A 16068-nucleotide genomic window follows, 5' to 3' on the forward strand; every position below is an offset into this window, starting at 1 on the left:
AGGAACTTGCGGACAAACCTTTATCTAAACCATCCTGAAGAAACTGAAAAATTCTCGGTATTCAAAAAGAATGCCAAGAAAAAAGATGAGAAAGACACTAAGAAATATAAGTCTTCCAGACTCTATAATTATCTCTCTAGATACAGATTTACGAGCCTGGTCACATAGTATTAATCACAGAGTCAGAGAAACCTTCTTTAACCCAAGAATCCAGCGTTCAAACTCCATACCTTAAAATTTAAGGATTTGAGATCCTGATGGAAAAAAAAGGACCTTGCGACAGAAAGTCTGGTCTTAACGGAAGAGTCCACAGCTGGCAAGAGGCCATCCAGACAAGATCCGCATACCAAAACCTGTGAGACCATGCTGGAGCTACCAGCAGGACAAACGAGCATTCCTTTAGAATCTTGGAAAATACTCTTGGAAGAAGAACTAGAGGCGGAAAGATATAGGCAGGATGATACTTCCAAGGAAGTGATAATGTATCCACTGCTTCCGCCCGAGGATCCCGGGATCTGGACAGATACCAGGGAAGTTTCTTGTTTAGATGAGAAGCCATCAGATCTATTTCTGGGAGTTCCCACATTTGAACAATCCGAAGCAATACCTCTGGGTGAAGAGACCATTCGCCCGGATGCAACGTTTGGCGACTGAGATAATCCGCTTCCCAATTGTCTATACCTGGGATATAAACCGCAGAGATTAGACAGGAGCTGGATTCCGCCCAAACCAAAATTCGAGATACTTCTTCATAGCCAGAGGACTGTGAGTCCCTCCTTGATGATTGATGTATGCCACAGCTGTGACATTGTCTATCTGAAAACAAATGAACAACTCTCTCTTCAGAAGAGGCCAAGACTGAAGAGCTCTGAAAATTGCACGGAGTTCGAAATATTGATCGGTAATCTCACCTCCTGAGATTCCCAAACCCCTTGTGCCGTCAGAGACCCCCACACAGCTCCCCAACTCTTAAGACTTGCATCTGTTGAGATTATAGTCCAGGTCGGAAGAACAAAGAAGCCCCCTGAACTAAACGATGGTGAACTGTCCACCATGTCATAGAGTGTCGTATAATCGGTTTAAAGATATTAATTGAGATATCTTTGTGTAATCCCTGCACCACTGGTTCAGCATACAGAGCTGAAGAGGTCGCATGTGAAAACGAGCAAAGGAGATCGCATCCGATGCGGCAGTCCTAAGACCTAAAATTTCCATGCATAAGGCTACCAAAGGGAATGATTGTGACTGAAGGTTTTGACAAGCTGATATCAATGTTAAATTTCTCTTATCTGACAAGGACAGAGTCATAGACACTGAATCTATCTGGAAACCTAAAAAGGTTACCATTGTCTGAGGAAACAATGAACTGAATGGTAAATTGATCCTCCAACCATGATCTTGAAGAACAAACACAAGTCGATTCGTATGAGATCTGCGAAAAATGTGAAGACTGAGCAAGTACCAAGATATCGTCCAAATAAGAAATACCAAAACCCCTGTTCTCTGATTACAGACAGAAGGGCACCGAGAACCTTTGAAAAAAATTCTTGGAGCTGACGCTAGGCCAAACGGTAGAGCCACAAAACTGGTAATGCTTGTCTAAAAAGAGAATCTCAGAAACTAAAAGTGATCTGGATGAATCGGAATATGCAGATATACATCCTGTAAATCTATTGTAGACATATAATGCCCTTGCTAAACAAAAGGCAGATAGTCATACAGTTACCATCTTGAATGTTGGTATCCTTACATAACGATTCAATATAGATAGATCCGGAACTGGTCTGAAGGAATTGACCTTCTTTGGTACAATGAAGAGATAGAATAAAACCCCAGCCCCTGTTCCAGAACTGGAACTGGCATAATTATCCAGCCAACTCTAGATCTGAAACACATTTCAGAAATGGCTGAGCCTTTGCTGTGTTTACTGGGACACGGGAAAGAAAAAAATCTCTTTGCAGGAGGCCTTAACTTGAAAGCCAATTCTGTACCTTTCTGAAACAATGTTCTGAAACCAGAGATTGTGAACGGAATTGATCCAAATTTCCTTGAAGAAAACATAAACTGCACCCATACCAGCTGAGCTGGAATGAGGGCCGCACCTTCATGGGTATTTAGGAGCTGCTATAGGTTTCTATAAGGCTTGGATATATTCCAAACTGGAAAAGGTTTCCAAACTGATACCGCTCCTGAGGATGAAGGACCAGGCTTTTGTTCCTTGTTGTGAGGAAGGAACGAAAAAATTATTATTAGACCTAAATTTACCTTAGATTTTTTTATCCTTTGGTAAAAAAGTTCCCTTCCCTCCAGTAACAGTTGAGATAATTGAATCCAACTGAAAATCGAATAATTTATTACCCTGGAAAGAAAGGGAAAGCAAAGTTGACTTATAAGACATATCAGCATTCCAAGTTTTAAGCCATAAAGCTTTTCTAGCTAAAATAGCTAGAGACATATACCTGACATCAACTCTAATGATATCAAAAGATGGTATCACAAATAAAATTATTAGCATGTTATAGAATAATAATAATGCTATAAAATTATGATCTGTTACATGTTGCGCTAAAGCTTCTAACCAAAAAGTTGAAGCTGCAGCAACATCCGCTAAAAATATAGCAGGTCTAAGAAGATTACCTGAACATAAGTAAGCTTTTCTTAGAAAGGATTCAATTTTCCTATCTAAAGGATCCTTAAATGAAGTACTATCTGCCATAGGAATAGTAGTACGTTTAGCAGGAGTAGAGACAGCCCCATTAACCTTAGAGATTTTTGTCCCAAAACTCTAATCTGTCAGATGGCACAGGATATAATTGCTTAAACGTTTAGAAGGAGTAAAAGAATTACCCAAATTATTCCATTCCCTGGAAATTACTTCAGAAATAGCATCAGGGAGAGAAAACACTTCTGGAATAACTACAGGAGATTTAAAAACCTTATTTAAACGTTTAGATTAGTATCAAGAGGACCAGAATCCTCTATTTCTAATGCAATTAATACTTCTTTAAGTAAAGAACGAATAAATTCCATCTTGAACAAATACAAAGATTTATCAGCATCAACCTCTGAGACAGAAACCTCTGAACCAGAAGAACCATTATCAGTATCAGAATGATGATGTTCATTTAAAAATTCATCTGCAAAAAAGAGAAGTTTTAAAAGACTTTTATGTATACTAGAAGGAGAAATAACAGACATAGCCTTCTAAATGGATTTAAAAAATAAAATCTCTTATATTATCAGGAACACTCTGAAAATTAGATGTTGACGGAACAGCAACAGGTAATGTAACAGTACTAAAGGAAATTTTATCTGCATTAATAAGTTTGTCATGACATGCAATCCAAACAACAGCTGGAGAAACAGATACCAAAAGTTTATAGCAGATACACTTAGCTTGGTAGCTCCAGCACTGGGCAGCGATTTTCCTGAAGTATCTTCTGACTCAGTTGCAACGTGGAACATCTTGCAATATGTAAAAGAAAAAACAACATATAAAGCAAAATTGATCAAATTCCTTAAATGACAGTTTCAGGAATGGGAAAAAAATGCCAATGAACAAGCTTCTAGCAACCAGAAGCAATAAATAATGAGACTTAAATAATGTGGAGACAAAAATGACGCCCATATTTTTTAGCGCCAAAAAAGACGCCCACATTATTTGGCGCCTAAATGCTTTTGGCGCCAAAAATGACGCCACATCCGGAACGCCGACACTTTTGACGCAAAAAAACTACGCAACTTCCGGCGACACGTATGACGCCGGAAACAGAAAAACATTTTTGCGCCAAAAAAGTCCGCGCCAAGAATGACGCAATAAAATGAAGCATTTTCAGCCCCCGCGAGCCTAACAGCCCACAGAGAAAAAGTCAAATTTTTTAAGGTAAGAAAAAATGATTGAAACAAATGCATTTATCCCAAGTATGAAACTGACTGTCTGAAAATAAGGAACGTTGAACATCCTGAGTCAAGGCAAATAAATGTTTGAATACATATATTTAGAACTTTATAAACAAAGTGCCCAACCATAGCTTAGAGTGTCACAGAAAATAAGATTTACTTACCCCAGGACACTCATCTACATGTTTGTAGAAAGCCAAACCAGTACTGAAACGAAAATCAGCAGAGGTAATGGTATATATATATATATAAGAGTATATCGTCAATCTGAAAAGGGAGGTAAGAGATGAATCTCTACGACCGATAACAGAGAACCTATGAAATAGACCCCGTAGAAGGAGATCATTGCATTCAAATAGGCAATACTCTCCTCACATCCCTCTGACATTCACTGCACGCTGAGAGGAAAACCGGGCTCCAACCTGCTGCGGAGCGCATATCAACGTAGAATCTAGCACAAACTTACTTCACCACCTCCACAGGAGGCAAAGTTTGTAAAACTGAATTGTGGGTGTGGTGAGGGGTGTATTTATAGGCATTTTAAGGTTTGGGAAACTTTGCCCCTCCTGGTAGGAATGTATATCCCATACGTCACTAGCTCATGGACTCTTGCTAATTACATGAAAGAAATATATATATATATATATATATATATATATATATATATATATATATATATATATATATATATACACACACACACACACAGTATATATATATATATTATTACATATAGTCATTGTTCAGATTGCCGTTTCTTACAGTAAGATGCACATTATCTTTCTGACTCAATTCAGATACGTACGTAGTTCAAAAAGTTTCCAACTTTCAAGACGAGTTGGCAGAAGATGGGCAGTCTGTGGCTGGAGAGTAAATCTGCAAGAGAAACAACAACAACTCTTATGCAAGTATATGTGCAATACTCATGTTACAGTATCACACGTACCTCATGCTTCCCGTCACAGTATTACACGTACCTCATGCTTCCCCTCAGAGTATCACACATACCTCATGCTTCCCGTCACAGTATCACACGTACCTCATGCTTCCCGTCACATTATCACACGTACCTCATGCTTCCCGTCACATTATCACACGTACCTCATGCTTCCCGTCACAGTATCGCACGTACCTCATGCTTCCCGTCACAGTATCACACGTACCTCATGCTTCCCGTCACAGTATCACACGTACCTCATGCTTCCCGTCACAGTATCGCACGTACCTCATGCTTCCCGTCACAGTATCACACGTACCTGATGCTTCCCGTCACAGTATCGCACGTACCTGATGCTTCCCGTCACAGTATCGCACGTACCTGATGCTTCCCCTCACAGTATCACACGTACCTCATGCTTCCCGTCACATTATCACACGTACCTCATGCTTCCCGTCACATTATCACACGTACCTCATGCTTCCCGTCACAGTATCGCACGTACCTCATGCTTCCCGTCACAGTATCGCACGTACCTCATGCTTCCCGTCACAGTATCGCACGTACCTCATGCTTCCCGTCACAGTATCGCACGTACCTCATGCTTCCCGTCACAGTATCACACGTACCTCATGCTTCCCGTCACAGTATCGCACGTACCTCATGCTTCCCGTCACAGTATCACACGTACCTGATGCTTCCCGTCACAGTATCGCACGTACCTGATGCTTCCCGTCACAGTATCGCACGTACCTGATGCTTCCCGTCACAGTATCGCACGTACCTCATGCTTCCGTCACAGTATCACACGTACCTGATGCTTCCCGTCACAGTATCACACGTACCTCATGCTTCCCGTCACAGTATCACACGTACCTCATGCTTCCCGTCACAGTATTAAGCAAACTGTTGATGACACACTTGTGTATTACATGTACATCATGCTTACCGTCACAGGCCGTATTCACTACTTTCGCCTTTGGACCAAGTCCATCCACCATTAGCGCAGATTCTTCACATGTCAGCATGCACTCGACCCGCAGCTGGTAACTTACAGGACACAAACAAATGGGATTATTATTATAGATATTATAACTTTCTCTGTTTTATAATATATATTTTGCCCATTCAAGAGAAATAATAAAAAAAATTAAAAAAAGTTTGACCTTGGCTGGGCAACATCTTTGGCCTAGATTTAGAGTTCGGCGGTAGCCGTGAAAACCAGCGTTAGAGGCTCCTAACGCTGGTTTTAGGCTACCGCCGGTATTTGGAGTCAGTGATTAAAGGGTCTAACGCTCACTTTTCAGCCGCGACTTTTCCATACCGCAGATCCCCTTACGTCAATTGCGTATCCTATCTTTTCAATGGGATCTTTCTAACGCTGGTATTTAGAGTCGTTTCTGAAGTGAGCGTTAGAGCTCTAACGACAAAACTCTAGCCGCAGGAAAATAGCAGGAGTTAAGAGCTTTCTGGGCTAACGCCGGTTCATAAAGCTCTTAACTACTGTACCCTAAAGTACACTAACACCCATAAACTACCTATGTACCCCTAAACCGAGGTCCCCCCACATCGCCGCCACTCAATTAATAATTTTTTAACCCCTAATCTGCCGACCGCCAACTACGTTATACTTATGTACCCCTAATCTGCTGCCCCTAACCCCGCCGACCCCTGTATTATATTTATTAACCCCTAACCTGCCCCCCACAACGTCGCCCGCCAGCTACTTACAATAATTAACCCCTAATCTGCCGACCGCAAAGCGCCGCCACCTACGTATCCTTATGTACCCCTAATCTGCTGCCCCTAACACCGCCGACCCCTATATTATATTTATTAACCCCTAATCTGCCCCCCTCAACGTCGCCGACACCTGCCTACACTTATTAACCCCTAATCTGCCGACCGGACCTGAGCGCTACTATAATAAATGTATTAACCCCTAACCCGCCTCACTAACCCTATCATAAATAGTATTAACCCCTAATCTGCCCTCCCTAACATCGCCGACACCTAACTTCAATTATTAACCCCTAATCTGCCGAGCGGACCCTGAGCGCTACTATAATAAAGTTATTAACCCCTAACCCGCCTCACTAACCCTATCATAAATAGTATTAACCCCTAATCTGCCCTCCCTAACATCGCCGACACCTACCTTCAATTATTAACCCCTAATCTGACGGACCGGAGATCATCGCTACTATAATAAATGGATTAACCCCTAAAGCTAAGTCTAACCCTAACACCCCCCTAACTTAAATATAATTTAAATCTAACGAAATTAATTAACTCTTATTAAAATAAATTATTCCTATTTAAAGATAAATACTTACCTGTAAAATACATCCTAATATAGCTACAATATAAATTATAATTATATTAGAGCTATTTTAGGATTAATAATTATTTTACAGGTAACTTTGTAATTATTTTAACCAGGTACAATAGCTATTAAATAGTTAAGAACTATTTAATAGTTACCTATTTAAAATAATAACAAATTTACCTGTAAAATAAATCCTAACCTAAGTTATAATTAAACCTAACACTACCCTATCAATAAATTAATTAAATAAACTACCTACAATTACCTACAATTAACCTAACACTACACTATCAATAAATAAATTAAATACAAGTGCTACAAATAACTACGATATTACATAAACTAAAGTACAAAAAATAAAAAAGAACTAAGTTACAAAAAATAAAAAAATATTTACCAACATTAGAAAAATATTACAATTTTAAACTAATTACACCTACTCTAAGCCCCCTAATAAAATAACAAAGACCCCCAAAATAAAAAATTCCCTACCCTATTCTAAATTAATAAATGTAAAAGCTCTTTTACCTTACCAGCCCTGAACAGGGCCCTTTGCCGGGGCAAAGCCCCAAGAAGTTCAGCTCTTTTGCCTGTAAAAAAAACAATACCCCCCCCCCCCAACATTACAACCCACCACCCACATACCCCTAATCTAACCCAAACCCCCCTTAAATAAACCTAACACTAAGCCCCTGAAGATCTTCCTACCTTGTCTTCACCATCCAGGTATCACCGATCCGTCCTGGCATCCGGTGCTGAAGAGGTCCAGAAGAGGCTCCAAAGTCTTCCTCCTATCCGGCAAGAAGAGGGACATCCGGACTGGCAAAACATCTTCTCCAAGTGGCATCTTCGATCTTCTTCCATCCGGTGCGGAGCGGGTCCATCTTGAAGCAGCCGACGCGGATCCATCCTCTTCTTCCGTTGTCTCCCGACGAATGACGGTTCCTTTAAGGGACGTCATCCAAGATGGCGTCCCTCGAATTCCGATTGGCTGATAGGATTCCATCAGCCAATCGGAATTAAGGAAGGAATATTCTGATTGGCTGATGGAATCAGCCAATCAGAATCAAGTTCAATCCGATTGGCTGATCCAATCAGCCAATCAGATTGAGCTCGCATTCTATTGGCTGTTCCGATCAGCCAATAGAATGCTGAGTTCAATCTGATTGGCTGATTGGATCAGCCAATCGGATTGAACTTGATTCTGATTGGCTGATTCCATCAGCCAATCAGAATATTCCTACCTTAATTCCGATGGCTGATAGAATCCTATCAGCCAATCGGAATTCGAGGGACGCCATCTTGGATGACGTCCCTTAAAGGAACCGTCATTCGTCGGGAGACAACGGAAGAAGAGGATGGATCCGCGTCGGCTGCTTCAAGATGGACCCGCTCCGCACCGGATGGAAGAAGATCGAAGATGCCGCTTGGATTAGATGTTTGCCGGTCCGGATGTCCTCTTCTTGCCGGATAGGAGGAAGACTTTGGAGCCTCTTCTGGACCTCTTCAGCACCGGATGCCAGGACGGATCGGTGATACCTGGATGGTGAAGACAAGGTAGGAAGATCTTCAGGGGCTTAGTGTTAGGTTTATTTAAGGGGGGTTTGGTTAGATTAGGGGTATGTGGGTGGTGGGTTGTAATGTTGGGGGGGGTATTGTATGTTTTTTTTTACAGGCAAAAGAGCTGAACTTCTTGGGGCATGCCCCGCAAAGGGCCCTGTTCAGGGGCTGGTAAGGTAAAAGAGCTTTTACATTTATTAATTTAGAATAGGGAATTTTTTATTTTGGGGGGTCTTTGTTATTTTTATTAGGGGGTTTAGAGTAGGTGTAATTAGTTTAAAATTGTTGTAATATTTTTTCTAATGTTGGTAAATATTTTTTTATAACTTAGTTCTTTTTTGTACTTTAGTTAGTTTATGTAATTGTAGTTATTGTAGCAATTGTATTTAATTTATTTATTGATAGTGTAGTGTTAGGTTAATTGTAGGTAATTGTAGGTAGTTTATTTAATTAATTTATTGATAGTGTAGTGTTAGGTTTAATTATAACTTAGGTAGGATTTTAATTTACAGGTAAATTTGTTATTATTTTAACTAGGTAACTATTAAATAGTTTCTTAACTATTTAATAGCTATTGTACCTGGTTAAAATAATTACAAAGTTACCTGTAAATAAATATTAATCCTAAAATAGCTACAATATAATTATAATTTATATTTGTAGCTATATTAGGATTTATTTTACAGGTAAGTATTTATCTTTAAATAGGAATAATTTATTAATAAGAGTTAATTAATTTCGTTAGATGTAAATTATATTTAAGTTAGGGGGGTGTTAGTGTTAGGGTTAGACTTAGCTTTAGGGGTTAATACATTTATTATAGTAGCGATGAGCTGCCGGTCGTCAGATTAGGGTTAATAATTGAAGGTAGGTGTCGGCGATGTTAGGGAGGGGCAGATTAGGGTTAATACTATTTATGATAGGGTTAGTGAGGCGGGTTAGGGGTTATTACATTTATTATAGTAGCGGTGCGGTCCGCTCGGCAGATTAGGGGTTAATAAGTGTAGGCAGGTGGTCGGCGACGTTGAGGGGGGCAGATTAGGGGTTTAATAAATATAATATAGGTGGTCGGCGGTGTTAGGGGCAGCAGATTAGGGGTACATAGGGATAATGTAAAATGCGGCGGTTTACGGAGCGGCAGATTAGGGGTTAATAATATAAATGCAGTGTCAGCGATAGCGGGGGGCGGCAGATTAGGGGTGTTTAGACTCGGGGGTACATGTTAGGGTGTTAGGTGCAGACGTAGGAAGTGTTTCCCCATAGGAAACAATGGGGCTGCGTTAGGAGCTGAACGCTGCTTTTTTGCAGGTGTTAGGTTTTTTTTCAGCTCAAACAGCCCCATTGTTTTCCTATGGGGAGAATCGTGCACGAGCACTGTTTTTGAGGCTGGCCCGACGTCCGTAAGCAACTCTGGTATCGAGAGTTGCATTTGCGGTAAAAATGCTCTACGCTCCTTTTTTGGAGCCTAACACAGCATTTTTTTGAACTCTCGATACAGAGTTAATTTTATGGTGCGGCCAGAAAAAAGCCTGCGGAGCGTTAACAGCCCATCTACCGCCAACTCCAAATCTAGGCCTTTGATTCTAATGATCACTGTCCAGCCCCATTTGACTTTTTTTTTTTTAAATGAAGGGGAGAGTGAATGTGACAGGCAGCACACAGTATAGATAAGTAGACCTTTTAATCAAATACAAATAAAACTGCGCTGCTCTCAGTGTATTTTAACTTGAGTTTGCGTCTCAAGTAAAGTTTAGAAGCTAAATTAGCGAGATCTGCAGGTGCTTAGAGACTGATAACTATGAGAGACTTTTTAAAACACTCAATGGGCACCCTTATCCAGACCACTCAGACAGGTATTTGTATTTTTCACTTCAGACACAATTTCTGCTTTGTATTTTGAAATTACTTTTTACTTAAGTATCATTTTTAAATGCTTCATAGTGGTGCTATACTGTAATACATTTGTCTCTAATTCATATACAGAAATATAGGGTACACCCCTTAGTGATATACACGGATAGCAAGGTAAAATGTCCTTTAACAATGGCCCCATGTACCCATTGGGTGGGTTGATTAAGCCATCTAACTTGGGAAACAAACCGCCTGTGTTTGCCCTGTATTTTCTATTGCAGGAGCATGTGCAGCGCTGCCCCCTGATGTTGTGCAAATAGGGTCTGTCAATCACCCCGAACCCCTCTGAGGTTACAAAGCAGCGGTTGTGGCATCTGTTTAGTAGATAAAGCCCATAACCCGCTTCTGAAGCTTTAGAGAGAGTCGAGCCCAAAGCCACCAGGGCATGATGTGCTCACAGATGTCTTGCAGCAAGATTATGAGGGCGATTTGGAGCAAGTTATTAGGGCATAAACCCCAGGACCATTGTGTACACACGTGAGACAGGCTAATACTGGGCGTATCAGAAAGTTTATTGCTCACCTAGGAACTCCCAGAAGATGCAAGTAGAAACTGGTCAGCCATTGGATAATTTAGCTTTGTCACCTTGGTAAGATTTCAGATTCTCTACCTAGGAAAATATCAGTAAACACAAACTTGTAATGACACTGGTAGGAAAGATTTAGTGCACATAGTTACTGGGGATTGCAACGTGCAGAACTTAAGGTGATGTCTGCAAGTTCAGAAACACAACAATCTACAACACACATTTATATTAGATGTACAAAGTTTTGAAAGAGCTCAGTAGTGAATGGGGCAATTGATACAATCTGGGGTATAAAACACAGTAACTAAACATTGTTGCTGCGGGGGGGGGGGTACAGCAAGTATACAGTGCTCCAGATTTTATATAACAATCAGCGCACACTTATCTCAGGTGTCCTGTCTAAAAGCCACTGCTGAATGCAGTATCCACAGACAACTAAAAAATATTTCATAATGAGCATGAGATTGTATATCCAGTAACATAATAAAAAGAAATCTACGATAATTGGTCAAATCCCCTTTTCTTTTATATTTGAGTTATAGCGGATGATTATTTTTAGTTAACATTTTTAACCTACATTTAATAAATATTTTAAAAAAATTAGAAAATAACATTTTATCTGATTTTAGAAAATATAGCAATCATGTGTATAATACGTGGATATTATTTCAATAACAATCACATTGCTTTTGATTATATATTTATATTGTGACAGACCCCTCTGTCAACCTCCCTACGGATTATGGATTCAGGCATTATGTTAAGTCACCCCTGTGCCCATTATAGGTACAGGGTGCAAATCCAACAGTACTGAGGGGGTTAACTTCAGTTTTGAGTAACCTGTTGTTGGAGGGGTTAACTTCAGTTTTGAGTAACTGTTTTGTCTAAGACAGTTGGAGTTGTTTTTGAACCAGAAGTAAGCGAGAGAAAGACTATAAACAAGTATCTGAGCAAAAGGACCTGATTTTTAAAGAAAAACACAGAGCTTCTGAGAGTTGAAGGAGTGTGTCAACCAGGTGGGAGACCTGCATAATACGGGCATATAGCCCTCAAAGTAGATTCTGTTTACCCTCAAGACGAGCTTAGTCTCGTGTTTGTGGGGAAATTAACTGGATTCGTGTTGCTGATCCCATATTCAGGGCATCTTTCATCTGGTATTAACCCTCGATATCAGGGTTTATTCATAACAATTGGTGGCAAGCGACGGGATGATCCTCATCGCCCAGAAGAGCAACTACACATCCAGAACTAATGGAATACCGTATGAAAGGCTGAAAAGAGCCACCCTTAAAGACCTGCTAGAAACAATGGGGCCAACAGCCCAGTAACTCTCAGGAAGAGGGAGATTATTACAATACTGACCGAGATGGACGGAGTACCAAGGCCCGAAGGAACCAATGAGCCCAGCATATCAGACAGAACCCCCGAAGAAGCAAGCTTTGACCGGGCGGTTAAAATAAGACTGGCACATTATGGCCCAAACCCAACTGCAGAAATTATCGAACCGGGTCATAGCAGCTGTGGAGGCAACCTACTTTGCCAAAGCGGCCGCTGCAGCAGCCCAAGTCACAGCAACCCAGTGGAAAAGAGAAAAGTACATTTTGCAGCTTTTAAAAACTTCATTGAAACAGAAGGAGAGATTGATGGGTACCTTGCGGATTTTGACAGACAATGTGCACTTACACAAGGTACCCGCAGAGGACTGGGTCACGATATTATCCAGAAAATTATCCAGCCGGGCCAGCGAGGCTTTTTGGCCATTCCAGATGAGGAAGTCAGGGATTATAATGCAGTTAAACATTTAACACTGTTAAAATAGCTGGAGATTCCCACGTCTAGTGGGCATATAAGGTGCACCGCACAGCAGCTCACTGGATAGCGGGTGTTACAAACTGCTATTTGTAACTGGCCCTTTAATGGAAAATTGACATGCTTCCCTGGATTTTGGAGAAGCCTATTTGCCAGCCTCCTTCCACATGGACTATGGCCCCTGGAAGATTGTGCCCCTGAAAACATATTAACTTTTATTGGGTGTGTATGGCCCTTTAAGAACCGTCTGGGGACATATTGTGACTTTGGTGAACAATGCCCCTTTAAGACTATGTCCCCAGACCTGTGAAATGACTTGTCCCTGGCTTTCTCCCACTTGGTTCAGTTCATTGTGTGCCATTAAGTGCTATGTGACAGACCCTTCGGTCAGAACTACAGAGATAACTGTTCAGCTTCAAGAAGCATTCTAAATACAAGTTTGCTGGGATCAGCTCTAATTAAGTTTAGTGATAAAACATTCCCATTGTCTAATCAGACTTCTAGTAGTGATAAGGTGGACTTGCATTGTTTTATTGTGTGTAAAAATGTTATCTGCTAAAGTAATGTTGTGGCCTGTCCAAAGGGAGTGTTTTCTCTATCTAATATCAAATGTGTGATGGGGATTTTATGCCTCCCCCTGAGAGTGTCCTGTTTGCATGTAACCTCAATAAAAAGCAGGCTGTGTGCTCCAGCACTTCAGACCTATGTTGACCCTCTATCTTGCAGCTTTGACTCATGTTGGTAGGATACAGCTTATATCACTACAGGGATTGCTATGTTTTTCATACTCCCTTAGCTACAGGGATTGCTACAGAAGGAAGAGGTTCACCTACTGGAGCCTGGTCGTAGGTCCAGGGCGCAGAGCAGACGGCGAGATACCAGCCCAGCAGTGGTGGTTTCATAGAGTCTGCATTACTGATGGTGGCTACGCAGTAGTTATAGAGTCTACGGTGCTGCTGCTCCTTTGGTGAGCGCTAGGAGCATCCTTTTCTACGTCCAACTTCCAGCCAGCCTGGAGGCAACCGGTAACATTTGGCGGCAGCGGTGGGATCGCGTCCTAGCGCAAGGAGCAGCACCACAACAGCACTGGTATCGTAGGAGAGTAATTGAGGGCAACGCTAGCCACTGCGCAGCGTCCCTACCTACAGCAGCATGGAGCTGACAAGACACTGGTCAGAACCCTGTGAAGAGCACCTCAACCTGATCCGTTGCTATGAAGGGGCGCTGATTTCGTTCCAGAGGTAAAGAGGCGGCTAGTCCGATATGGTGCAGACCCTGCACAGGAGGTAGTCAGTCCGCCTCATCCGGGAATTGCTACTGAGAACGAAGCGGCACGAGCCTTTGAGCGCCAAAACTGTGGAGTTTGAGGGTATGGACTCCTGGTCTCTCTCCCCAGCCGCAGCATGTTCCAAGGGAGAGGAGAGCAGCGACCTCCCTCCCAGCGGCAGTATACTGTGCAGAGGGAAGAGACAACCGGTCTCCTTCCCCAACCCAACCAGAGATACCAGAGGCAGCAGGCCTCATAGACTGGTCCTGGGAGGACCCCCAGCAGGCAGGTGGAGATGGGACCGCAGTCTCTTTACCCGGCCGAACAGGGATGCTGGGCAGGCGGCCCAGATCCCCAGCGACAGGACCCAGCTACAGGGAGGGGAGAGCATCGACCTCCCTCCCCAGCCGGAGTGTGCCTTCCAGGGAGAGGAGACACCGGTCTCTCTCCCCAGCCGCAGCATGTTCCACAGGAAGCGGAGAGCATCGACCTCCCTTCCCAACGGCCGCCGGAGTATCAGGAGGAGGAGGTAAGCCAATCTCCCCCTCCCCAGCTAACTCCTAAACTTGGGCCCAGGGTTAACAGTGAGGAGATGTTAAACCCCACTGACCCCCACGTTCCCTTTGCCAACGGGCAGGACTATGCCCCAATTCCCCCAGCAGAAGAGCTGGCATCAGGACAGAGCGCTGCTGGCTTCTGCCATACAGACCTTGTCCTTGTTACAGGACTGGCCTGCAAACCCCTCACCCCAGCAGAAGCGCTGGCACCAGGGCAGAGTGCCGCTGGCCTCTGCCCCCCAAGTACCATCAGCTATTTGCCCAGCTGCGCCAGGAAGGCCGAGGATGCTACACTTTCATCCTACAACCTGGAACTTACAGGCCAGTACTACGTATTGTGGGGGGCTACTTTGCTGCTAATGATTATTTGTGGGTGGGTTGCGAGACTAACTTAGGCACTGACCGGCAGAAGGTCAGGTGCCTGGTTAGTCTCCCTCCAAAAGGGGAGATATGTTACAAACTGCTATTTGTAACTGGCCCTTTAAATGGAAAATTGCCCTGCTTCCCTGGATTTTGGAGAAGCCTATTTGCCAGCCTACTTCCACATGACTATGGCCCCTGGAAGATTGTGCCCCTGAAAACATTAACTTTTATTGGGTGTGTATGGCCCTTTAAGAACCGTCTGGGGACATATTGTGACTTTGGTGAACAATGCCCCTTTAAGACTATGTCCCCAGACCTGTGAAATGACTTGTCCCTGGCTTTCTCCCACTTGGTTCAGTTTCATTGTGTGCCATTAAGTGCTATCTGACAGACCCTTCGGTCAGAACTACAGAGATAACTTTGTTCAGCTTCAAGAAGCATTCTAAATACAAGTTTGCTGGGATCAGCTCTAATTAAGTTTAGTGATAAAACATTCCCATTGTCTAATCAGACTTCTAGTAGTGATAAGGTGGACTGCATTGTTTTATTGTGTGTAAAATGTTATCTGCTAAAGTAATGTTGTGGCCTGTCAAAGGGAGTGTCTCTATCTAATATCAAATGTGTGATGGGGGATTTTATGCCTCCCCCTGAGAGTGTCCTGTTTGCATGTAACCTCAATAAAAAGCAGGCTGTGTGCTCCAGCACTTCAGACCTATGTTGACCCTCTAACTTGCAGCTTTGACTCATGTTTGTAGGATACAGCTTATATCACTACAGGGATTGCTATGTTTTTCATACTCCCTTAGCTACAGGGATTGCTACAGAAGGAAGAGGTTCACCTACTGGAGCCTGTCGTAGGTCCAGGGCGCAGAGCAGACGGCGAGATACCAGCCCAGCAGCGGTGGTTCA

The 16068-nt window shown here is 42.5% G+C and overlaps 1 pseudogene; it reads right to left on the minus strand.

Annotated features, from left to right (window-relative positions):
- Positions 1 to 4650: 4650 nt before the first annotated feature.
- LOC128649813 (inverted formin-2-like) overlaps positions 4651 to 16068 on the minus strand; it is a 45796-nt pseudogene continuing 34378 nt past the window's right edge.

Source organism: Bombina bombina, chromosome 1, assembly GCF_027579735.1.
Source record: "Bombina bombina isolate aBomBom1 chromosome 1, aBomBom1.pri, whole genome shotgun sequence".
Classification (NCBI taxonomy): Eukaryota; Metazoa; Chordata; class Amphibia; order Anura; family Bombinatoridae; genus Bombina; species Bombina bombina.